A 25,748-nucleotide genomic window follows, 5' to 3' on the forward strand; every position below is an offset into this window, starting at 1 on the left:
ATCTCTTTGTAACATGCCTTCTGTCTGTAGATCGCTTGTGTGTTTTGCAGCTACATGTCACTTTGTCCCCACCTGTGAGTATTGTTTTGGTTATGGTGTTTGAGTGTTTGTTTGATGGTGGGAAAAGGGGGTAACCAGACAAGTCGCCCTTGGGCTACACTACCCGTAGTTAAACATTGTTAAAAACACTAGTTAGAACTGGGCGGACCACCCCCTGTATTTTTGGTTAGTTAGTTAGCTGTTTGTGAAGTAGGCTAGTCTAGCTTAGGGGTGTTTTTGAATTATTATTCTTTCATTCCTTGGGTCCCGCTCAGCCCCTTTTCCTGCTTCCCCCCCCCCACTTACCGTGTGTTTATAAATAAACATTTAGTGTTTGACGGTAATTAAGTTGTCTGTGTTATTTGTTCTCACTGTTACGTTTTCACTACTATAATTTGCACGAGTTGTGTTACGGGTCCCATTACCATCCCCCCTAGACTGTCGGGCCAAAGGGATTCGTAACAGTTGGAGACAGAGAGAGACTGTGGGCTCAGTGGTCAGATTTAACCAGTATGCAGGATGTCTGATTTGGAGCAGTCCATCCATCCATGGGCCTCAGGGAGTGAAGTTTCTAAAATTGGTTCATAATTGAAGGCAGCTTTTGTTTCATCCGCTCCCCCTCCCTCTCTCCTCTCTCGCTATCTCTTCTCCGCTCTCATCCTTTCCTCTCCCCTCTCTCTCATTCTCTCTCAATCTCTCTCTCTCTCTCTCCCCTCTGCTTTCATCCTCTCCGCTTCCCCTTCCTCTCTCTCTCCGCTCTTCTCTTTCCTTCTTCAGATGTCCAGCTCTATCGCCGAGCTTTCTTTACACTTGTCAGGTCAAACCTTTGTCATAATATTAACCAGAATAGATAATAATACTTTCATTGACTTACTGTACATTCACCAAACACACTGTAGAGATCCAAGGCATATTGCATACAATGGAAGTTTTCCAAACTCAAGTTAGAAGCCAAATGTCTCACATACTGAACCGACCCACATGTTTGTGCGTGCTGCTACTATGAAAAGCTACCTTTAAAAAGCATTAAGAAATCTAAATATCTGCTGAAACTATGTAAAGTTACTTCTACACTGACCTGGACACAGACTTCCGCAGCAATGTTATGTAAATGAGTGGTCTTAGTGTGGCAAGAGAAAGGGTCTGTTTTCTCACTCCTAACCAGAGGGTTGTCATCTTTAATCTGAGCGAGTGTGTGTGTGGATCTATGTACATTGCTAACAGAGGGTCAGAGTGTGTGTGAGAGTGGAGTTTGAAGAAATGCTTAGATCATGTTTGTCTTGACTGCCTGAGCTTCCTGACCCCCAGAACCCATCTCATCTTCAAAGGGCCTGAATATGTGAGACACACACACACACACATGCGAACACGTAGGCACGCACATACACTTCTTCAAAAGGTCCGTAGATGTGTGAGAGAACCATGGGTACTGATACGTTCAGTCATATATAACTACAGGTAACTGCCAAAATAAAGGAAACACCAAGATAAAGGGTCTAAATAGGGGATTGGGGCACCACGAGCCAGAGCTGTTTTAATGCACCTTGGCATAGATTCTACAAGTGTCTAAAACTATTGGAGGGATACGACACCAGTTGGTGTTTTGTTGATGGTGGTGGAAAACGCTGGCTCAGGCACCACTCCAGAATCTCCAATAAGTGTTCAATTGGGTTGAGATCTGGTGACTGACACACTAGAACCCTGCATGGGCATGAATTTTAAGCCTGAGCCCTACCCAAGCCCGCGACATTCAGGCCCTACCCTACCCAAGCCCGCGACATTCAGGCCCTACCCTACCCAAGCCCGCGACATTCAGGCCCTACCCTACCCAGGCCCGTGACATTCAGGCCCTACCCTACCCAGGCCCGTGACATTCAGGCCCTACCCTACCCAGGCCCGCGACATTCAGGCCCTACCCTACCCAGGCCCGTGACATTCAGGCCCTACCCTACCCAGGACCACGACATTCAGGCCCTACCCTACCCAGGACCGCGACATTCAGGCCCTACCCTACCCAGGCCCGCGACATTCAGGCCCTACCCTACCCAGGCCTGATTGCTTCTGCCAAATTTAAAGCCCGCCCTGCCCGAAACCAGAAGTAACTTTCTCCGGTAATAAATCAATTAGCTGCTCCTCTCTGTCTGTCACTCACTCCCTGCATCCAGCTCGCTTTGCATGCACTCTGCTCATGGCTGTTCTTGGGCTGCAGCCCAAAAGGCTCCGCTCGGGCTGCTCTGCTCAATGACGAGACATGAGAGAGCAGTGAGCTGTTAGCTAAATTAGCACAGGAATTAAACCATCAACATATATTGATCACATTTTTACTAACGCTGCAGATATTTGCTTTAAGGCAGTATCCAAATCCATAGGATGTAGTGATCACAATATAATAGCCATATCTAGGAAAACCAAAGTTCCAAAGGCCAGGCCTAATATAGTGTATAAGAGTTCATACAAGAAGTTTTGTAGTGATTCATATGTTGATGATGTAAAGAATATTTGCTGGTGTGTAATGAGGAGCAACCAGACGCTACACTTGACGCATTTATGAAACTGGGATGAGGCAAAAGGTATGGCAATTAAGTCTGGCAGCCCAACTGATTGGCAAACGTACTGCAAATTAAGAAATCATGTGATTAAACTAAATAAAAATAAACTACACTATGAAACAAAGATAAATTATATAAAGAATGATAGTAAAAAGCTCAGCTGCTTCAGATGGCTCATTCATCACAAAGCCCAATGATATTGCAAACTACTTTAATGACATTTTCATTGGCAAGATAAGCAAACTTGGGATGGCACGCCAGCAATAGACACTGACACTACACATCCAAGTATAGAAGTACCAAATTATGAAAGACAAGAATTGTACTTTTGAAATCCGTAAAGTCAGTGTGGAAGAGGTGAAAAAAGTATTGTTGTCTATCAACAATGACAAGCCAGCAGGGTCTAACAATCTATATGGAAAATTACTGAGGATAATAGCAGATAATATTGCCACATCTTCAATTTAAGCCTACTAGAGAGTGTGCCCTCAGGCCTGGAGGGAAGCTAAAGTCATTCCGCTACCCAAGATTAGTAAAGCCACCTTTACTGGCTCAAATAGCCGACCAATCAGCCTGTTACCAACCCTTAGTAAACTTCTGGAAAAAATGGTGTTTGACCAGATACAATGCTATTTTACAGTAAAGAAATTGACAACAGCATGCTTATAGGGAAGGACACCCAACAATCACAGCACTTACACAAATAACTGATGATTGGCTGAGAGTAATTGATGATAAAATGATTGTAGGGGCTGTCTTGTTAGACTTCAGTGCAACATTATTGATCATAGTGTGCTGCTGGAAAAACGTAAGTGTTATGGCTTTACACCCCCTGCTATAATGTGGATAAAGAGTTACTTGTCTAACAGAACACAGAGGGTGTTCTTTGATGGAAGCCTATCAAATATAATCCAGATAGAATCAGGAATTCCCCAGGGTAGCTGTTTAGGCCCCTTGCTTTTTTCAATTTTTACTAACGACATGCCACTGACTTTGAGTAAAGCCAGCTTCTATGTATGTGGATGACTCAACGCGATACACGCCAGCTACTCCTGTGACTGAAATGACTGCAACACTCAACAAAGAGCTGCAATTAGTTTCAGAGTGGGTGGCAAGGAATAAGTTAGCCCTAAATATTTCTAAAACTAAATGTATTGTATTTGGAACAAAACACTCACTAAACCCTAAACCTCAACTAAATCTTGTAATAAATAATGTGTAAATTGAGCAAGTTGAGCAAGTTGAGATCAAATCAAATCAAAGTTTATTTGTTACATGCGCTGAATACAACCTTACAGTGAAATGCTTACTTACAGGCTCTAACCAATAGTGCAAAAAAGGTATTAGGTGAACAATAGGTAGGTAAAGAAATAAAACAACAGTAAAAAGACAGGCTATATACAGTAGCGAGGCTATAAAAGTAGCGAGGCTACATACAGACACTGGTTAGTCAGGCTGATTGAGGTAGTATGTACATGTAGATATGGTTAAAGTGACTATGCATATATGATGAACAGAGAGTAGCAGTAGCGTAAAAGAGGGGGTGGTGGGTGGGACACAATGCAGATAGCCCGGTTAGCCAATGTGCGGGAGCACTGGTTGGTCGGCCCAATTGAGGTAGTATGTACATTAATGTATAGTTAAAGTGACTATGCATATTTGATCAACAGAGAGTAGCAGCAGCGTAAAAAGAGGGGTTGGGGAGGGGGGCACAAAATGCAAATAGTCCGGGTAGCCATTTGATTACCTGTTCAGGAGTCTTATGGCTTGGGGGTAAAAACTGTTGAGAAGCCTTTTTGGCCTAGACTTGGCACTCCGGTACCGCTTGCCATGCGGTAGTAGAGAGAACAGTCTATGACTGGAGTGGCTGGGGTCTTTGACAATTTTTAGGGCCTTCCTCTGACACCGCCTGGTGTAGAGGTCCTGGATGGCAGGCAGCTTAGCCCCAGTGATGTACTGGGCAGTACGCACTTCCCTCTGTAGTGCCTTGCGGACAGAGGCCGAGCAATTGCCGTACCAGGCAGTGATGCAACCAGTCAGGATGCTCTCGATGTTGCAGCTGTAGAACCTTCTGAGGATCTGAGGACCCATGCCAAATCTTTTTAGTTTCCTGAGCGGGAATAGGCTTTGTCGTGTCCTCTTCACGACTGTCTTGGTGTGTTTGGACCATTCTAGTTTGTTGTTGATGTGGTCACCAAGGAACTTGAAGCTCTCAACCTGCTCCACTATAGCCCCATCGATGAGAATGGGGGCGTGCTCGGTCCTCCTTTTCCTGTAGTCCACAATAATCTCCTTAGTCTTGGTTACGTTGAGGGATAGGTTGTTATTCTGGCACCACCCGGCCAGGTCTCTGACTTCCTCCCTATAGGCTGTCTCGTCATTGTCGGTGATCAGGCCTACCACTGTTGTGTCGTCTGCAAACTTACTGATGGTGTTGGAGTCATGCCTGGCCATGCAGTCGTGGGTGAACAGGGAGTACAGGAGGGGGCTGAGCACGCACCCCTGGGGAGCTCCAGTGTTGAGGATCAGCGTGGCAGATATGTTGCTACCTACCCTCACCACCTGGGTGCGGCCCGTCAGGAAGTCCAGGATCCAGTTGCAGAGGGAGGTGTTTAGTCCCAGGATCCGTAGCTTAGTGATGAGCTTTGAGGGTACTATGGTGTTGAACGCTGAGCTGTAGTCAATGAATAGCATTCTCACATAAGTGTTCCTTTTGTCCAGGTGGGAAAAGGCAGTGTGGAGTGCAATAGAGATTGCATCATCTGTGGATCTGTTTGGGCGGTATGCAAATTGGAGTGGGTCTAGGGTTTCTGTGATAATGGTGTTGATGTGAGCCATTACCAAAGCCCTTCATGGCTACAGACGTAGTGCTACTGCTTGGAGTAACACTAGATTGTAAACTGTCATGGTCAAAACATTTTGATGCAGTAGTAGCTAAGATGGGGAGAAGTCGGTCTATAGTAAAGCAATACTCTGCCTTCTTAACAACACTATCAACAAGGCAGGTCCTACAGGCCCTAGTTTTGTCGCACCTTGACTACTGCTCAGTCATGTGGTCAGGTGCCACAAAAAAGGACTTTGCAATTGGCTTAGAACAGGTAAGCACGGCTGGCCCTTGGATGTACACAGAGAGCTAATATTAATAATATGCATGTCAATCTCTCCTGGCTGAAAGTGGAGGAGAGATTGACTTCATCAGTACTTTTATTTATGAGAGGTATTGACATGTTGAATGCACCGAGCTGTCTGTCTAAACTACAGGCACACAGCTCGGACACCCATGCATACCCCACAAGACATGCCACAAGAGGTCTCTTCACAGTCCCCAAGTCCAGAACAGACTATGGGAGGCACACAGTACATGGAACTCTATTCCACATCAAGTAACTGACGCAAGCAGTAAAATTAGATTTAAAAAACAGATAAAAAAACACCTTATGGAACAGCGGGGACTGTGAAGCAACACAAACATTGGCACACACACACACACACACACACACACACACACAATAACATACGCACTATACATACACATGGATTTAGTACTGTAGATATGTGGTAGTAAGGGCCTGAGGGCACACAGTGTGTTGTGAAATCTGTGAATGTATTGTAATGTTTTAAAATTGTTTAACTGCCTTAATTTTGCTGGACCCCAGGAAGAGTAGCTAGGGGATCCATATAAATACAAATACAAAGAACATGATTATTTTCTTGTCTTATATTTGACCAGGTTGAAGCACTTCTGACACCATGTTATGATCTTAGTCAGATGTGCTCTGCTGCGCAGTACAGTCATGTGCAAATGGCTCAGCTTCAAAATGTTTGTGATCAATTTAGTGACACCGGAGTCTTACCCGCACCCTAGTTATTGATGAAAAAACATCTCTTCTTCTAGCCATGGTACCCAAAATAATGGGCAACTGGGCATTTTTATATGGCCCTAAGCATGATGGGATGTTAATTGCTTAATCAACTCAGGAACCAATTCTGTGTGGATTCACCTGCTTTCAATATACTTTGTATCCCTCATCAAGTGTTTCCATTATTTTGGCAGTTGCCTGTATATGTCCTATCGCTGGTCCTGGAGATTTTATTATGAGCATGACATGTGTCCTGTGCTTTACATTACCTACAGAATTTCAAGTGCATTAGCTGAGGTATGTGTTATGCTGTGCTCGTGTCTTTGAGGTCAAGGGGTCTCCACGGTGAGGACAGTCTGTAATTCCCTTCAACATGTCATTGGTTAATATTGACTTCTATTTGAAAAAAGGGTTGTTCGCACACCTTATGTAGTCCGCCATGGCAAAGGTGGGCCATGTTATGTATGCAGGGTGCCTCTCTTTAGGTGATTTCTATTTGAAAGAGTGTTGTTGACTTATGAAGTTCCACTATGTGTTTCATGAATACGGTGCTGATGACGTTTGGATAGATAATTTAGCAAGGTTCTGCTGGTAATCACAGTAAGATATACAGTATGGCTCTCTTTTGCTCTGCTGAGAATCACAATGAGATATATAGTGTGGCTCTGCTGGTAATCACAGTGAGGCAGATGGTTCTGCTGGTAATCACAGTGAGGCAGATGGTTCTGCTGGTAATCACAGTGAGGCAGATGGTTCTGCTGGTAATCACAGTGAGGCAGATGGTTCTGCTGGTAATCACAGTGAGGCAGATGGTTCTGCTGGTAATCACAGTGAGGCAGATGGTTCTGCTGGTAATCACAGTGAGACAGATGGTTCTGCTGGTAATCACAGTGAGATATATGGCTCTGCTGGTAATCACAGTGAGATATATGGCTCTGCTGGTAATCACAGTGAGATATACAGTATGGCTCTCCTTTGCTCTGCTGGTAACCATCATCTGCTGCGGTTCTCTCTGTTCCCTCTGAGGAACCGGAACTAAGCCGGAACAGAACCCCAACTGAGTTAGAACAGCGGTGTGTGTGTGTGATCAGAGCAGAGTTTTAACCTCTTTAGACACAGAGATCAGTAACACACACCAGAGGCCAAAAATTACACGCCTGACTCTGCTAGCCAATGAGAACCCAGTGAGGCTTTGTCCCCCACCGAGGGCCCTGACACGTTTAGAGCCTTGCGAAACATTGTGCTCTGCCTCCCAGCCAATGACTCAAAGCAGAACCATTAAAATAAAATCGAAGAAACATCTACAGTGCCTTCAGAAAGTATTCACACCCCTTGACAGCCTGAATATAAATTTGATTAAATTTAGATTTTTTTGTCATTGGCCTACCCACAATAACAAATAATGTCAAAGTAGAGTTATGTTATTCAACAAAATGAAAGCTGATTGTGTTGAATAAATAAGAATTCAACACCTTTTATGGCAAGCCTAAATAAGTTCAGGAGTAACAATGTGCTTTACAAGTTACATAATAAGTTACATGGACTCACTCTTCTGCAATAATAGTGTTTATCATGATTTTTGATTAACTACCTCATCTCTGTACCCCACACATGCAACTATCTGTAAGGTCCCTCAGTCGAGCAGTGAATTTCAAACACAGATTCAAAAATAAAAATAAACTGACATTGAATATTCCTTTGAGCATGGTGAAGTTATTAAGTACACTTTGGATGATGTATCAATAAACCCAGTCACTTCAAAGATACAGGCGTCTTTCATAACTCAGTTGCCGGAAAGGAAGGAAACCGCTCAGGGGTTTCACCATGAGGCCAATGGTGACTTAAAAACAGTTACCGAGTTTAATGGCTGTGATAGGAGAACACTGAGGACAGATCAACAACATTGTAGCTACTCCACAAAACTAACCTAATTGACAGAGTGAAAAGAAGGAAGCCTGTACAGAATACAAATATTCCAAAACATGCATTCTGTTTTCAATCAGGCACTAAAGGAAAACTTTAAAAAATGTGGCAAAGAAATTAACTTTATGTCCTGAATACAAAGCATTATGTTTGGGGCAAATCCAACACATCACTCTTCAGATCTTCAAGTATGGTGGTGGCTGCATCATGTTATTGGTATGCTTGGCATCGGCTAGGACTAGGGAGTTTTTCAGGATAAAAATAAACGGAATACAGCTAAGCACAGACAAAGTCCTAGAGGAAAACCTTGTTCAGTCTGCTGGGAGACAAATTCACCTTTCAGCAGGACAATAAACTAATAAACAAAGCCAAATATACCCGGGAGTTGCTTACCAAAATGACATTGAATGTTCATGAGTGACCTAATTACACTTTTGACTTCAATCGGCTTAAAAAATGTATTTCTACACCACACCCACTTTTCAAAATGACGGCAATTATGTCCTTTTTCTCTGATCAGTGTCTGTTATTGAAAAGCTTTTAGTGGATTTTTGTCTCCATTTAGCTTTGTTTCAAGTGGCTGTGAACACATTGGACAATAGTGTAATATTGCATACAGAGTTTTTAAGGAGACATAAAGAAACAGGTCTGCTGAAACTTTTGAGGCCTACTTGAATATACCTGGGCACCCTACTCGGCACTGGGGCATTATCTAATTAGACACCTACCTACTGCTTCCACTTTACTCTGTGCCTTGGATGTTTTTGGACTACTGTCAAACTTGAACTCCACTTGGTTTTACTTGGATATACTTTTTTAAACTTTCCCGCAGCCCGGTGTAGCGCTTGCCTCCCTCCCAGCTTCCGCTGGCCTGTACTGGAAACTACATCCCTTCCAAGGTGCTTTTCTCCTGGCTATCATACTAGTAACACGGCCTCCATTGCATTGCTGTTTTGATGGGCCCCAGCATTTAATCGCATTGAGTAAGTCACTGCTCTCTCCTTGCTGTTGTTATGCTGGTGAGTTTCGTGCCTTGGTTGTGTTTATTGTGGGTCCTAGTGCTGGCTGGTTTCTAGTCTGTGGTTGGGTTCTGGCTTGCTGCATTTAACTGTGGTGATCCTACAATCTGTGTGATTCAATCTAACTAACTATCACACTGTGTGGATTGATTGACTTTTAGCTGATTCCTCGCCAACCTATTTTATTTGTGTGGATTTTAACTGACTTTTCCCAAAATGTTGCCTACCACTTTCTGCCGTATGGGGAAAATGTATTTTTCCAGATTGGCGGCTACCACCTTAAGAGACTACGGTGATCGTTTCATCCCATGTAGGAGCTGCACCTATTTTGCACAGCTCTGGGATAATATTGACCGGACAAATTTCCAATGTGGAAACTGTCAGCTTATTGAGGAATATATGTCTGAGCTAGACATCAAGAGTAAGCAAACTGAGACATTGCAGCGTATCATGGATAGGTCCCACTCGAATACTTTTAAAATTTCTACTCATCAGCCTGGTCATTGTGCCACTGCCTCGCCACCGTCTCACCCATCTCAGACTGACTGGCAAGGGATGCCCTGCAGAGACCCCTCCCTAATGAAGTCACCTCTCCCCTCCCATCTCACCCGCCCTTCCCTCAGAAAAGGTTGGATGTCCATGGCCTCTCGTCTTCCTCCTCAGCCATCATCATTAGTAGCTCCATGATGAGGCACATTTCGGTTCCTGGAGCAAAAACCCTGTGCTACTCGGGGGCTGCTGCTGTCGTAGTGCATGTGGGATCAAATTATATCAATAAGTGTAAATCAGAGCTAATGAAACAGGATTTTATTGAACTGATCAACACACTGAAAGGCACTGATAAGCAGCTGATTATCTCTGTTCCCATGCCGTCGCTGGGTCGCGGCTGTGAAAGGTTCAGCAGGCTCTTAGCTCTTGATATCTGTCTTAAAGACTACTGCGACTCTGTTGGCATAACTTTTAATGACAATTCTAACACTTTTTGAAAACAAAAGATGCTCTATAGAGATGAGCCTGGACCCTCTCTTCACATTTCAAGGCAGTGTTAAGATATTGACTCAGAGACAGACCAAGCCCTGCTCAAGTAATACCTCCCATCCTTTCTCAGCGTTATCGCCATACTGTTGTCTATACTGCCAGGGGTGTTGTCAGTTGTAAACTCCACTCTTAGATCTGCTGTGGTCTGCTCACCCAGTGCTTTTACTACAAATGTGAATTCCATAAACTTGAATACCCCCTCGGTCAAATCCCTGAAGGGTTCACCTTCCTCCTCTCTGCCACAACAAATTTATTCAGACACTGGATTCATTTAATCACCATTTTATCACCATTTTACTTTATTTACCATCTCTTTGAAATAAATTATAATCCTATTCAATATGATATTGGGCTGGATGCTGTTGGGGGAAACTTGATGAATGATCTGAGAAATGAGTGTCAAAGCTTTTCTTTTAGGCTATTTGCTAGCAATAGACAACAAGACATCCACAGCGGCCGACCAACTGGATCCCGGTCTGCTAATGTGTGCAGCGCCCATCATTGTTGGCTCAATAACCCACATGTTTTATTTAACCCTTGTGTAGTCTTAACATTCTGTATACTCCCCTTGTCCTAAGGGTAAAAAATAACCCACCTTCAATAAACCCCTAAAACAATGCAGCTTAACCACAAATCTATTTTGCATGAAGAAACAACCTGTCAATCATCACAAACTTTGTGAATATCTGCGTTTTCCCTCTTCACAATGCAGAAAGACTGCATTTAATCAGTGGACACCACTCATTTTATTACAACACAGCTGTCATAATTGTTTTCTTTACTAAAGTAGAGGTTTATTACTTGTATAATTGCTAAAGGTACTGCATAGGTGTAAACATAACATTTGTAGCAAGAGATAGTACTTGTATAGCCTAAGAAAGTATCAGAAATGTGCAGAAAGTAGTTTTGAATGCATTTTATTAAAGGGAACTTTTTTAGCAACATAGTGATATATTCTTATATACTGTACAATGAGGAATTCAACTACATTATACTAGTCTTCTCTCATTTTTTGAACCATTGCCCCCACCCACAAGGTGTATAAACAACAACAATAAATAAGAATAAAATAAGATAATAGATACAAAACAAAAACGTGAAGAACATAAATCAATCAACTCTAATTAGCACATGTAGGACAGTATGCAAGTGTGTGTGCATGGACTTTGCAGATGTATTTCTCACATGTGCAGCACATAGTATTTGTTTTACAGTCCTTCTTTGGGGGGCAGAATTGGCATCTCCTCCTCCCAGCTGCAGCCTCAGGTGGATCAGGACAAGATTCAGCCCCCTGAACAGCTTTCACAAGCGCTGCAGAGGCTGCTGTGCGGGGGAGGCGCTTCCTTCTTTGAATGTGTGGGGTTACAAGTGCCTTTCCCAGCTGCTCCAGGAACACTCTCCTATTGTTCTTCTTATCAGGCATCCAGGTAGGGTTGATCTTGTTCCATATCATGAAGGCATTGTATGAGGACACATCAATGATGTTATGGAAGATGACCAGGTGCCAGCGGGCAGTCATCCTCCTGCAGCTGTAAATTCCAATCACCTTGTCCAGGTTGTCCTCGCCTCCTTTGTTGTGGTTGTAGTCCAGGATGATGGTTGGCTTCCTGTCCTCACAATCACAGACCTCAACCGTTTTGTGCAGTGTGCTCAGGAGGACCACATTCTTGTTCCTCTCTGGGAGGTAAGAAACTAGAGTGGTGGTGGGGGTGAAGGCAAACTTTGATGAGAAGGCCTCTCTCCCCCTTGTTGTGAGGAGTGCAGGGGGGAGCTCATGCTTGTTCTTTCTAACTGTGCCAACCATGGTGATCTTCCTCTTCAGGTGCTGCTGGCTGAGTTCAATCAGTAGCACACATAATCGCAATGTCTCATTCTGTGTCTGTGTCTGTGTGTGTGTCTGTGTCTGTGTGTGTGTGTGTGTGTGTGTGTGTGTGTGTGTGTGTGTGTGTGTGTGTGTGTGTGTGTGTGTGTGTGTGTGTGTGTGCGTGCGTGCGTGCGTGCGTGCGTGCGTGGTGTTTTTGTGGTGTTTAAATGACTGCCGGGTCAAAAATGACCCTAAAACAGTCTTTGTACCCTGGTGTTGTACAGCTTTCATGGAAATATGAACAAAGGCGATGTTTCACTTTTTCTAATGTTGGGATCACTCTAGGTAAAGTCATCATATTTCAAGTTGAAAAAATATAATTTAGGGGGTTTTCCCTGCTGTTAAACATAGTGGATGGTCACTTTTTACCCTTAAAACAACACAAGAGATAACATTATCAGAAAATATTCCAAAAGTATGAGAATTAGTTATTATGCTGCCACTCCATAAAGGCGGGATAGTAGTGATCTTAATAATTATTGGCCCATTTCAAGGCTTCCTTGTCTAGCTAAGATTCGTCAATCCTTGGTAAATGTACAACTTTGCTCTTTTTTATCTGAGAAATGTATTTGGAATGTAAATCAATCAGGGTTTAGGCCATAGCTCTATTACAGCAATCACTTTAGTTGTTAATGATTTTGGTAATGCTTTAGACACTAAAATTAAATCTGTTGCTTTGTCGGACCGTTTGATACTGTTGATCATGCTATTTTATTGAATACGTTGTCCTCGATAAGTCTCAGCTCTGATGCCTGTTCATGTTTTCATGATTATCTTAGTGACAGAACTCAGGCCATCGTGATTGATGGGGTCTGAATTTCATGAAGATAAAGATGCACCACAAGGGTTGCTTTTGGGACCTATTCTCTTCACTATTTATATAAACACCATTGGTCAATCTGTTAAAAATTGTAAACTTAATCTACATGTGGATGATATTATTATGTATGTTATTGCCCCAACTGTTGATCTGGTTGTGTCAAAACTACAGTCAGATTGTATAGCTACGCAGGAAACCCTTGCTGATTTTAAAACCTTTGCTTAATTAATACAGGCAAAATGAAATGCATGTTGTTTTCAAACTGTCATGTTTCAGATTAACTACATGTTCACTCATTAGATGGTTCTCCAATCAAACGTGTTCCCGCATATTAATACTTAGGCATTTGGATTTAAATGGATTTGAAGTTTAAAAAACCTATAGATGAGCTGATTAAGAAGCTAAGATTTAAAGTTGTCTTTTTCTACAGTTTTGCATTGAGCTAGGTAAATCTGCTTTTATTTTTAATGCACCGTATTGCTGGAACAAAATTCAAAATAGATTTAATCTTGATGTTCTAGTGCCGTTTGGGCAATTTAAAGTATTTATTGGAGACTTATTTGTGGAGGAATGTAACTGTTTTTCTGGGTGATTTGTGATGTTTTATTGTTGCTTCCCATGACTGTGTATTTGAATGTGTATATGTTTGGGTATAATGTGTATATTTATGTAGTATATTCAGGGCACATTTGTAAAAGAGACATAGGTCTCAATATGTTTCCTGGTTAAAATAAAGGTTCAATTAAAAAATGAAATAAATGGCAAGACTTTAAAATGGCTGTCTAGCAATGATCAACACCCAACTTTACAGAGCTTGAAGAATTTAAAAAAGAATGTGCAAATATTGTACAATCCAGGTGTGCAACGCTTTTAGAGACTTACCCAGAAAGACTCACCGCTGTAATCGCTCCCAAAGGTGATTCTAACATGTATTGACTCAGGGGGTTGGATACTTATCTAATCAAGATATATTAGTGGTTTATATTTCTTTTCTTTTTTGTCTTTTTTTTTACAAATGTTAGAATTTATCTTCCACTTTGACATTAGAGTATTTTGTGTAGATCGTTGACAAAAAAATGACAATTACATACATTTTAATCCCACTTTGTAACACAACAAAATCTGGAAAAAGTCAAGGGGTGTGAATATTTTCTGACGGCACTATATATATTTCACCCATTAGATTGACCCCATAGCCATGAGGTGTAGTTTATTTAAATATATTTCAACTCAGCCATAAAACTAAGCAACTGTCTTCTGGCTTATATCAGGGCTCTTAGCCTATAGAGGTTTTGTAAACCTGCAGGTTGTATGAAGACTGATTAGTCTGTATATCAGGCCTGATTAGTCTGTATAGAGGTAAGCCTGTGAGTCTGCTGGAGGCAGGATGTTCCCACTGTTCAGGCTATCAGGGCGGAAAATGTGTTTGTCACCCGGCTCAGTCACACAGCCATACTCTATTCATAAGACCATACACATCACTCTCCAGTCAGGAAGAAAGATAAGGCTCTGTCTCTGTTTAATGGGCATGGCTCCTTGCAGCCTCCAGTTCGGCAAACTAACCGGGCTCCCTACAATAACAGGGACTTAACTGGTTAGCCCTCGCTGTTATTGGTCTGATCCAGCTGTAGTTCTGGTGATTAGGCTCTAGTACTCATGTTATTTCTGGAGTTATTTTATGTTCTTCCCCATTTGATAGTTCGATTTTTCTCTTAGCAATGACCTCAGACCTATTTTTGGGAGAGAAAGAATGGTTTTCATACCGTAAAGCAAATGCTGTTACAGCTGTCCGGAATGGATGAAATATGATTGTGAAGCTGTGACATTAACAACTGTGAAACACAGTGATAGTAAAATATGACTGATTAGTCACGTCAACCCAAAGGGACTAGCTCGTCTCTCTCGCCCTCCCTCTCTCTTTCTCTATTTCTCTCCTCTCTCTTTTTCTCTCTCCCTCCCTCACTCTCTACCTCCCAGTGGTGGAAGAGTTTTGTGTTTTTCATTCCTGAGTTATGATCGTTCCGTGTCTCAGAACTCTCTGCTTGGTTCTGTTGTCCTCTCAATGATCCCTGACCAGCACAGGAACCCCCTCTGGTACCTGGTTCCACGTCTACACTCACTCTCCAGCAGTGGTGGAGAAAGTACCAAAATATCATACTTGAGTAAAAGTAAAGATAGCTTAATAGAAAATGATTCAAGGAAAAGTGAAAGTCACCCAGTGAAATAATACTTTAGTAAAAAGTATTTGGTTTTAAATATACTTAAGTATCAGAAGTAAAAGTAAAAATCATAAAAAAATTCCTTATATTAAGCAAACCAGACAGTACCATTTCCTTGTTAATTTTATTTTATGGATAGCCAGGGGCATACTCCAACACTCAGACATCATTTACAAACAAAGCATTTGTGTTTAGTGAGTCTGCCAGGTCAGAGGCAGTAGGGATGATCAGGGATGTTCTCTTGATAGATGCGTGAATTGGACAATTTTCCTGTCCTGCTAAGCATTCAAAATGTAACGAGAACTTTTGGGTGTCAGGGAAAATGTACTACTAATGTAGTGAAGTAAAAGTCATCAAAAATATAAATAGTAAGGTACATATACCCTAAAAAACAAAAGTAGTATACTTTAGAGTATTTTTACTTAAGTACTTTACACCACTACACTCAGAGAGAGCAGAGAGCATGAGAGCGCGAGAGAGAGAAGGAAGGGGGAGAGACCCCACTGGCTCTCCCTGAGAGCAGCCAGGAATGTTTTGTGCTGTCAAGTCCCTTATGGCACGCACGCACGCACACACACCTGCGTGCACACACACTACTCTGTATTGTAAAGTCCCTTGGACAGCCCTCGCATAACTTTCCTTCTTCAGAGGAGGAGAGAGGGAAATTAAGATAGAGGTAAGAGAGAAAGAGAGTACGTAGGGAAGGAAGAGAGAAATGGAGTGAGGGATAAAGTAGATAGATGATGTATTGTGAACAGGGTAAGAGACAGTAAACCTGAGACTTTAAGACTTTTGTTAGCTTACAGAGTTAATTAATCACTTTTTTTACATGACATTTTATTGATTTCCCACTGTTTTATAAGTCAGAAGACAAACCTTCCTAGGACCATGTAAACGTGTATTTGCCTCCCTCTGATGGTCGGCTGCATCATTACATCCATTTATATCACTTCACTGCAACGTTACGTTAAAGGGGGTGGTCCTTAGAAAAACCTTTTATCCAGCAACGCAATCGCTGAATTTGTCTCGAGCAGGTGGATCTAAATACATAACGTTCATAGCTCTACGATAAAGAATGAGGCCTACACACTTCCTTTAAACTTAAATAAGTAAAGAAGTAATTTTGTGTGGAAGTCAAACATTTGTTTTACGTAGGAGGCAGACACATTGCATATGCTTTACATAGCCCTTCTCCCCTGTCTATAGGAGGGAAACACGCTGTTTAAATGGCCCAAATGTTGATTTAGATGTTCACAAATGTAACAGATCTTGATTATCACCAATGTCATGATACAGTACGTTTGGTAAAGTAATAAAAAGGTGAAATATTTTGGGTAGATGCTCCTAAAACAGATTAGAACTACATATGGACATGTTATAAAGTATGAAAAGACTTATTCATTAAAAAAAAAAAACGCATATTTGTATATATATATTATTATACTTTTATTGTGTACTAGACCAGATGGGTTGAAAAGTGTTTTTTCTCTGACATAAATAAACAATTCCAGATGAAAGCCAAAGGCCAAAGGCTGGGGGAGGGGGTTCTACTACATTAATAACATATTGCCCTCTTGCTAGATTGATGACTAAAACCATAGCGAAACAGTGCAAAACGGCTGTCAGCTCAACTGGATTTTATAACCTGGAGAACTCCATCAGGGTTGTCAGAGTATCATCTTTCCATCTAGGGGTCATAATAGTTGGCCAAACCATTCGGAGGAAGATTTTCAGGATGTTTCCTGGTCTACCGAACACTACTGTAGCTCTGCCACCTTCCGATATCTCTAGCTTAAACAGACAGATTTTTATGGGGATTTTTTAAATTAAGCTAATTAGATTTCTACGGGAGTGGTGACTTCGACTCTAGGGTTTTTTAAACAGTCTCCTGGTATTAGGAATGGTAACTCAACTCAGTCTTCTGCTACTCTGTGTGTGTGTGTGTGTGTGTGTGTGTGTGTGTGTGTGTGTGTGTGTGTGTGTGTGTGTGTGTGTGTGTGTGTGTGTGTGTGTGTGTGTGTGTGTGTGTGTGTGTGTGTACAGTGCATTCGGAAAGTATTCAGACCCCTTCACTTTTTCCACCTTTGTTATGTTTCAGCCTTGTTCTAAAATTCATTCAATTGTTTTTGTTTTTTCCCTCATCAATCTACATACAATACCCCATAATAACAAAGTAAAAACAGGTTCTAATAAATGTTTTCTCATTTATATATATATATATATATATATATATATAAATGAATTTACATAAGTATTCAGACCCTTTACTCAGTACTTTATTGAAGAACCTTTGGCAGCGATTACAGCCTCGACTGTTCTTGGGTATGACGCTACAAGTTTGACACAGCTACATTTTGGAAGTTTCTTCCCTTCTTCTCTGCAGATCCTCTCAAGCTCTGTCAGGTTGGATGGGGAGCGTCGCTGCACAGGTCTCAAGTCCAGTCTCTGGCTGGGCCACTCAAGAACATTCAGAGATTTGTCCCAAAGCCACTCCTGCATTGTCTTGGCTGTGTGCTTAGGGTCATTGTCCTGTTGGAAGGTGAACTTTCGCCCCAGTCTGAGGTCCTGAACGCTCTGGAGCAGGTTTCAGATCTCTCTGTACTTTGCTTCGTTTATATTTCCCTCAATCCTGACTAGTCTCCCAGTCCCTGCTGCTGAAAAATATCACCACAGCATGATGCTGCCACCACCATGCTTCACCGTAGGGATGGAGCCTGGTTTCCTACAGACCTGACGCTTCGCATTCAGGCCGAAGAGTTCAATCTTGGTTTCATCAGACCAGAGAATCGTGTTTCTCATGGTCTGAGAGTCCTTTAGTTGCCTTTTGGCAAACTCCAAACGGGCTGTCATGTGCCTTTTACTGAGGAGTGGCTTCCGTCTGGCCACTCTACCATAAAGGCCTGATTGGTGGAGTGCTGCAGAGATGGTTGTCCTTCTGGAAGGTTCTCCCATCTCCACATAAGAACTACGGAGCTCTGTCAGTGTGACCATCGGGTTCTTGGTTACCTCCCTGACCAAGGCCCTTCTCCCCCAACTGCTCAGATTGGCTGGGCAGCCAGGTCTAGGAAGAGTCTTGGTGGTTCAAAACTTCTTCCATTTAAGAATGATGGAGGCCACTGTGTTCTTGGGGACCTTCAATGCTGCACTAATCTTTTGGTAAACTTCCCCATATCAGTGCCTCGACACAATCCTGTCTCAGAGCTCTATGGACAATTCCTAGGACCTTATGGCTTAGTTTTTGCTCTGACATGCACTGTAAACTGTGTGACCTCATATAGACAGGTGTGTGCCTTTCCAAATCATGTCCAATCAATTGAATTTACCACATGTGGACTCAAATCAAGTTTAAGAAACATCTCAAGGATGATCAATGGAAACTCAATTTCAAGTCTCACAGCAAACAGTCTGAATACTTATGTAAACAAGGTTTCTGCTTTTTATTTGTAATAAATTAGCAAAAATGTCTAAAACCTGTTTTCACTTTGTCTTTATTGGGTATTGTGTGTAGATTGATGAAAAAAAATGATTTAATCAATTTTAGAAGAAGGGTGCGTTACATACAGAGCAGTGGCTTTATTTTGAGAATAATATACCCCTGGAATTTAATTTGGTGATTTAATTACTGGCTGCATCATGTGGGATCCCTGAGCACACCAACCATCAGACTTTTATAGGTGAACTGCTAAGTGGAATTATTTAATGCTTATGCACACGTGTTATGGACATCACATTGCTTGTTTAGCGATTACCACTTGCCCCTGATTTGGCTCATACCTGGCTCGAACTCGGGACCTCTGCTTTGCTAACACACGTGATCGCCCTCCTTGACAAGCTATCCCATACTTTTTCATTTGTATAGAAGTTTTGCACAATTCCTAGATTGTTTTGGAAAATGTGACCATATGTTACTTTCTTCGTATGTATTGGCTGTTGAAATCAAATTGACCCATCTTAATCTTAGCTTAAAAAAGACTGATACACTTGCAGTAAAAATACATTTAATATGAAGCGGTATCATGTTTATTGAAATCAAAGGGACACAGTAGATGTCATTATTAATTCATTGTTAATGTTCTGATAATAGAAAAAAACATTAAATGTGGGCAATACCTAGCCCAGCACAACCTGTTCTGAAATGTATAGAATACATTTAGCCATGCTTTAAAAACCTTTTACTCTACTCAGAATCTTCTTTTCAGAATGTAGCTTTTCTATAATCTACGTGTTGACGTTAGTGTTTACAGTAGTTTTGACCCTCGACACTGCTAGAACTCCTCCTGTCCCTCCTGACGCCACAGCTCCTACTACTCCACTTATTGCTCTACAGGTGTGAAAGCTAAGGCTGTTGCTGCTCCAGTAGCAATACCTGCTCCTGCGACTATAGCCCCTTTCTTTGCCATCGCCAATATCTCTTTTTTTATTTGTTGTACCTCTCTCTGGCTCTTCTTAAACACCTCACTGTTGTAGCCTTTTCTTCAATCATCTGCTCCATCATCCTCTACAGATTTGTAACCTGATCATGGTCTTCCATATTATCATTAGAATGCATGATATCTATCCCCAAAGCACTTGTTGAGGGCTTTTAGAGTTAGATTATTTTCCCAGAAAATCATCTATTGTTTGATCCTTAAACTGATCAACATGTCTGAACAGTAGAATAGTATGTGACGCAGCATCCTTTCCAAAATACTTCAGAATCCATTGCACAGCTTTCTTCTCCTCCTCTCTCAATCTCCCCAGCCTGACCACCAGTAGAATTGCATGGGTTGTGTCTGGCTTGAAATACTTCTCAATTCTTTTTGTGAAATCTTATTTCTTCCGTGATGTATCAAAGGCATCACAGTTCCATTCGGGTTTTAACAATGGGAAGATAGAGTAAGAGGAGAAATCCGTTTGACATATTTTTTCTCTGCAGAATGGTGTTTCCTGTTGCACTCTTCCCTACTCCAGTCTTACCCACCAGAAGGATTTCTATTTCAGAGGGTTTCCCTGACTCTGTGAAACCATATAAACATTTAAAATGTATTTAAAAACAGTATTTCTTTTTTATTTAACAGGGAGGACATATTGAGACCTAGGTCTCTTTTTCAAATGATACAACATAAATATACACAAAATATATATATACACTGAACAAAAATATAAATGCAACAATCTCAAAGATTTTACCTAAAAACTTGAGACATCTGTGGCATTGCGTTGTGTGACAAAACTGCACATTTTAGAGTGGCCTTTTATTGTCCTCAGCACAAGGTGCAACAGGGAACCAATATACACAGGCAGTTAGGAAAGCAAAGGCTAGCTTTTCAAACAGAAATTGGCATCCTGTAGCACAAACTCCAAAAAGTTTTGGGACACTGTAAAGTCCATGGAGAATAAGAGCACCTTCTCCCAGATGCCCACTGCACTGAGGCTAGGAAACACTGTCACCACCGATAAATCTACATTAATTGAGAATTTGAATAAGCATTTTTCTACGGCTGGCCATGCTTTCCACCTGGCTACCTCTACCCTGGCCAACAGCTCTGTACCATCCACAGCAACTTGCCCAAGCCTCCCCCACTTCTCCTTCACCCAAATCCAGATAGCTGATGTTCTGAAAGAGCTGCAAAATCTGGACCCCTATGAATCAGCTGGGCTAGACAATCTGGACCCTCTCTAAAATTATCCGCTGCAATTGTTGCAACCCCTATTACTAGTCTGTTCAACCTCTCTTTCGTATGGTCTGAGATCCCTAAAAATTGGAAAGCTGCCGCGGTCATCCCCCTCTTCAAAGGGGGAGACACTCTAGACCCTAACTGTTATAGACCTATATCTATCCTTCCCTGCCATTCTAAAGTCTTCAAAAGCAAAGTTAACAAACAGTTCACAGACCATTTCGAATCCCACCGTACCTTCTCCGCTATGCAATCTGGCTTCCAAGTAGGTCATGGGTGCACCTCAGCCACGCTCAAGGTCCTAAACAATATCATAACCGCCATCGATAAAAGACAGTACTGTGCACCCGTCATCATCGACCTGGCCAAGGCATTCAACTCTGTCAACCACCGCATTCTTATCGGCAGACTCAATAGCCTTGGATTCTCAAATGACTGCCTCGCCTGCTTCACCAACTACTTCTCAGATAGAGTTCAGTGTGTCAAATTGGAAGGCCTGTTGTCCGGACCTCTGGCAGTCTCTATGGGGATGCCACAGGGTTCAATTCTCGGGCCGACTCTTTTCTCTGTATATATATGATGTCGCTCTTGCTGCTGGTGATTCTCTGATCCACCTCTACGCAGACGACACCATTCTGTATACTTCTGGCCCTTCTTTGGACACTGTGTTAACCTCTCTAGGATAGGTGGGACGATAGCGTCCCACTTGGCCAAAATCCAGAAAAAATGTAGCGCGCCAAATTCCAATATATTACTATACAAATCAATCTTTCATGAAATCACACATGAAAGACACCAAATTAAAGCTACACATGTTGTGAATCCAGCCAACATGTCTGATTTCAAAAAGGATTTACGGGGAAAGCACACAAAACAATTATGTTAGCTCAGTACATAGCCACAGAAAAACACGCCATTTTCCCAGCAAAAGATAGTAGTAACAAAAACCAGAAATAGAGATAAAATTAAGTGCAGCACCTCCCAGCCTCCCTAAGTGCAGCACCTCCCAGCTCCATGGGCGTCGGAGCGGAGGTGCTGGGGGATGGAACTGACAGGTCCCGATCCGGACGTCCGCAGGCAGTCAGCAGGTTGTCTAGCCGGATGGACAGGTCCACCAGCTGGTCCAATGTGAGGGTGGTGTCTCGGCAGGCCAATTCCCGACGGACGTCCTCGCGCAGACTGCACCTGTAGCGATCGATCAGGGCTCTGTCGTTCCATCCCACGCTGGCGGCCAGCGTCTGGAAGTCCAAGGCGAAATATTGCGCGCTTCTCGTCCCCTGCCTCAGGTGGAACAGACGTTCCAGACGACACTCTGCGTAATGATCCAACGCCGCATCTCCCTCACACCATACGGCATTGGCCCACTCCAGGGCTTTGCCTGAGAGGCAGGAAACGAGGGCCGGACATACTCTCACGCCCCGAAGGAGCCGGGTGGACGGTCGCCAGGTAGAGCTCCAGCTGTAGTAGAAAACCCTGGCATCCGGCAGCCGTCCCATCATGCGAGTCGAATCCCGCTGGGACCAGGGGAAAGAGGGGTGGACAGTGGGGCCTGTTGTAGTGGGGCTGGAGGAGGCGCTGAAAAACCTCCTCCTCTCTCCAAACGATCCATAGTCTGCAGCACGCGATCCATGGCAGTGCCCAGACTTTGCAACATGGTCGCGTGCTGCTGAACGTGCTCCTCCACTGGAACAGGGAGGGCGTCTGCTCCTGCTGACTACATTCTTTGGGTGAGTGATTCTGTAATGGGTCCTATGTTTAGCTGGTGTAGAGAGTCAGGCGCAGGACAGCAGATATGAGTAATCAACGTACTTTTACTCAAAATGTCAAATATACAAAGTAACAAATACACGCACACCATGACAGACCGGAATTACAATAAACATTCACTCACAAAAAACCATGGGGGAACAGAGGGTTAAATAATGAACAAGTACTTGTGGGATTGAAATCATGTGTGTAAAACAAAGAAAAAACAAATGGAAAATGAAAAGTGGATCGGCGGTGGCTAGAAGGCCGGTGACGTCAACCGCCGAACGCCGCCCGAACAAGGAGAGGGACCGACTTCGGCGGAAGTTGTGACATGGGCAGGTCGCAGTTGTAAATGAGAACTTGTTCTCAACTGGCCTACCTGGTTAAATAAAGGTGAAATAAATAAATAAATAATACAAATGGTAATGCTTATGCTCATGCTGTTTAATCAGCTTCTTGATATGCCACACCTGTCAGGTGGATGGATTATGTTAGGCAAATGAGAAATGCTTACTAACAGGTATGTAAACACATTTGTGCACAAAACTTGAGAGAAATGCGCTTTTTGTGCATATGGAACATTTCTGGAATATTTTATTTCAGCTCACTTTACATGTTGCATTTATATTTTTCTTATATTAAAATACCAGAACACAGTTATGAGAAGCACAAATAAAACAAAATAAAATAAAATCACAAATCACCCAGAAAAACAGTTACATTCCTCCACAAATAAATCCCCAATCAATACTTTAAATTGCCCGAATGGCATAAGAATATCAAGATGAAATGCATTGTGAATTTTGTTCCAGCAATACGGTGCAATAAAACTAAAAGCAGATTTATCTAGCTTGGTGGAGACGCTAGGAACCTCAAGAGTTAACCAATCCTGTGAACAGGTTAGGCAGTTCAGGTGTCTATACTTCAACAGCAAAGTTAGATAAGATGGAAGTTATGAAGTAGGGCCTTGTAAACAAAAAAGAGAGTAGTGCAGAGATCTTTAGAGTCTTTAGAGTCTTTAGCAAAGTTCAGCCAACCTTTTGATACATGATGCAGTGATGAGTATCAAAATTGTAACAAAACGAAGGGCACTATGGTAGATGGCATCCAAAGGTTTAAGAGTAGTAGCAGCTGCACTTTGATAAATAATATCACCATATATATCATTCATACTGGCTATGTTTAGTATGAAGGAGTTAGCATGAAGGAGTGTCGCTGTTGCTAGCAGAGAGAGGAGTGGTCATTTACTCTTTTGTCTCATATTTTTATTTCGATTTAGGTCGTTAGCTTGATTACATTTATTTACGGTTAGAGATCCGTTTTAGGCTGGGATTCAAAGCAATTTTGATAAACGACAAACTTATCAGATATAAAGATATACAGGACACCACCGTAAGTCAACTCGATGTAGCCTACTCACCTGTACCATATGTCATTTCACTTCCCTCCAACATTAAATGAGCTGTTGAGAAAAAATGTATAAGATTTACCCACATTGTCCCCCACTATTTCCATGGCAGAGCCAGTACATTCACAGGTCACACTTTATTTGGATAGTCCGGATTTCCCATCTATAGATCCTTTACAAATGGTCATATTATCAACAAACTATCCGTTGATAAGCAACTGCTTGCTAAGGTTACGGTTAGGTTAAGAATAAGGGTTAAGGTTAGGGCTAGGGTAAGGGTTAAGTTTAGGGTAAAGGTTAGGGTTAGAAGATAGTTGGATGAAATGTTACTGATAGTCTGTAGAGCATCTATAGATGGACTATCCAAATAAAGTGTTACCCATTCACATATTGTTAGCTAACACTGCTGTATTTTTCTGTGCATAAAATATTATTTTAATACTTACTCTCAGTCCAATAATTTCTGAAGGATGCGTTGCCCATAGTCATACATTTTCTTTGTGTAGCTATTAGGACTCCAAATTACCACAACTAAGAATCTTCCCATAAAATATGCCCTGAGTTACTTCAAATGTTTCTCACTTCTTCCTCTTCAGACATGTCTCTAGTGGGAGGTGTTAGCTGTCCTCTAGATGGTGATTGGACATTAAAATGATGTAAATACTGTATTTATCTCTTAGATCAAAGGTACATGCTTTGTTTTGTCAAAAACATATCCCCGTTTTTTTCCAATGGCACGATGTAAAACAAGTCCTGCATGTTTCCAGAAAAGGAAGCAGTATGGCTTACTTTATTTCATAGAGTGAAAATGTTGAGAAGACCTACTCAGGTTATTTATGGTTAGGCATACAAATAAACTTGCTTTTAATCATTTGTTGTTCAATGGCTCTGTTTCTGTGATTCAGTGACTACTTACTCACTTTTCATTCTGAGGATGAACACAATCAAATAAAATCTCATTTTATTAGTCACATGCGCCAAATACAACAGGTGTAGGTAGACCTTACGGTGAAATGCTTACTTACGAGCCCCTAACCAACAATGCAGTTTAAAAAAATATATGAGTAAGAATAAGAAATAAAAGTAAAAAGTAGCAGAGTAAAATATCAATAGCGAGACTATACACAGGGGGGTACCAGTACAGAATCAATGTGAGGAGACACCGGTTAGTTGAGGTAATATGTACATGTAGGTAGAGTTATTAAAGTGACTATGCATAGATGATAACAACAGAGAGTGGCAGCGGTGTAAAAGAGGGGGGGGGGCAATGCAAATAGCCTGGGTAGCCATTTGATTAGGTGTTCAGGAGTCTTATGACTTGGGGGTAGAAGCTGTTAATAAGGCTCTTCAACCTAGGCTTCGCGCTCCGATACCGCTTGCCGTGTGGGAGCAGAGAGAACGGTCTATGACAAGGGTGGCTGGAGTCTTTGACAATTTTTAGGGCCTTCCTCTGACACCGCCTGGTGTAGAGGTAATGGACGGCAGGAAGCTTGGCCCCAGTGATGTACTGGGCCGTACGCACTACCCTCTGTAGTGCCTTGCAGTGATGCAACCAGCCAGGATGCTCTCGATGGTGCAGCTGTAGAACCTTTTGAGGATCTGA

The sequence above is a fragment of the Salvelinus namaycush genome, chromosome 8 (assembly GCF_016432855.1).
Source record: "Salvelinus namaycush isolate Seneca chromosome 8, SaNama_1.0, whole genome shotgun sequence".
Taxonomy (NCBI): Eukaryota; Metazoa; Chordata; class Actinopteri; order Salmoniformes; family Salmonidae; genus Salvelinus; species Salvelinus namaycush.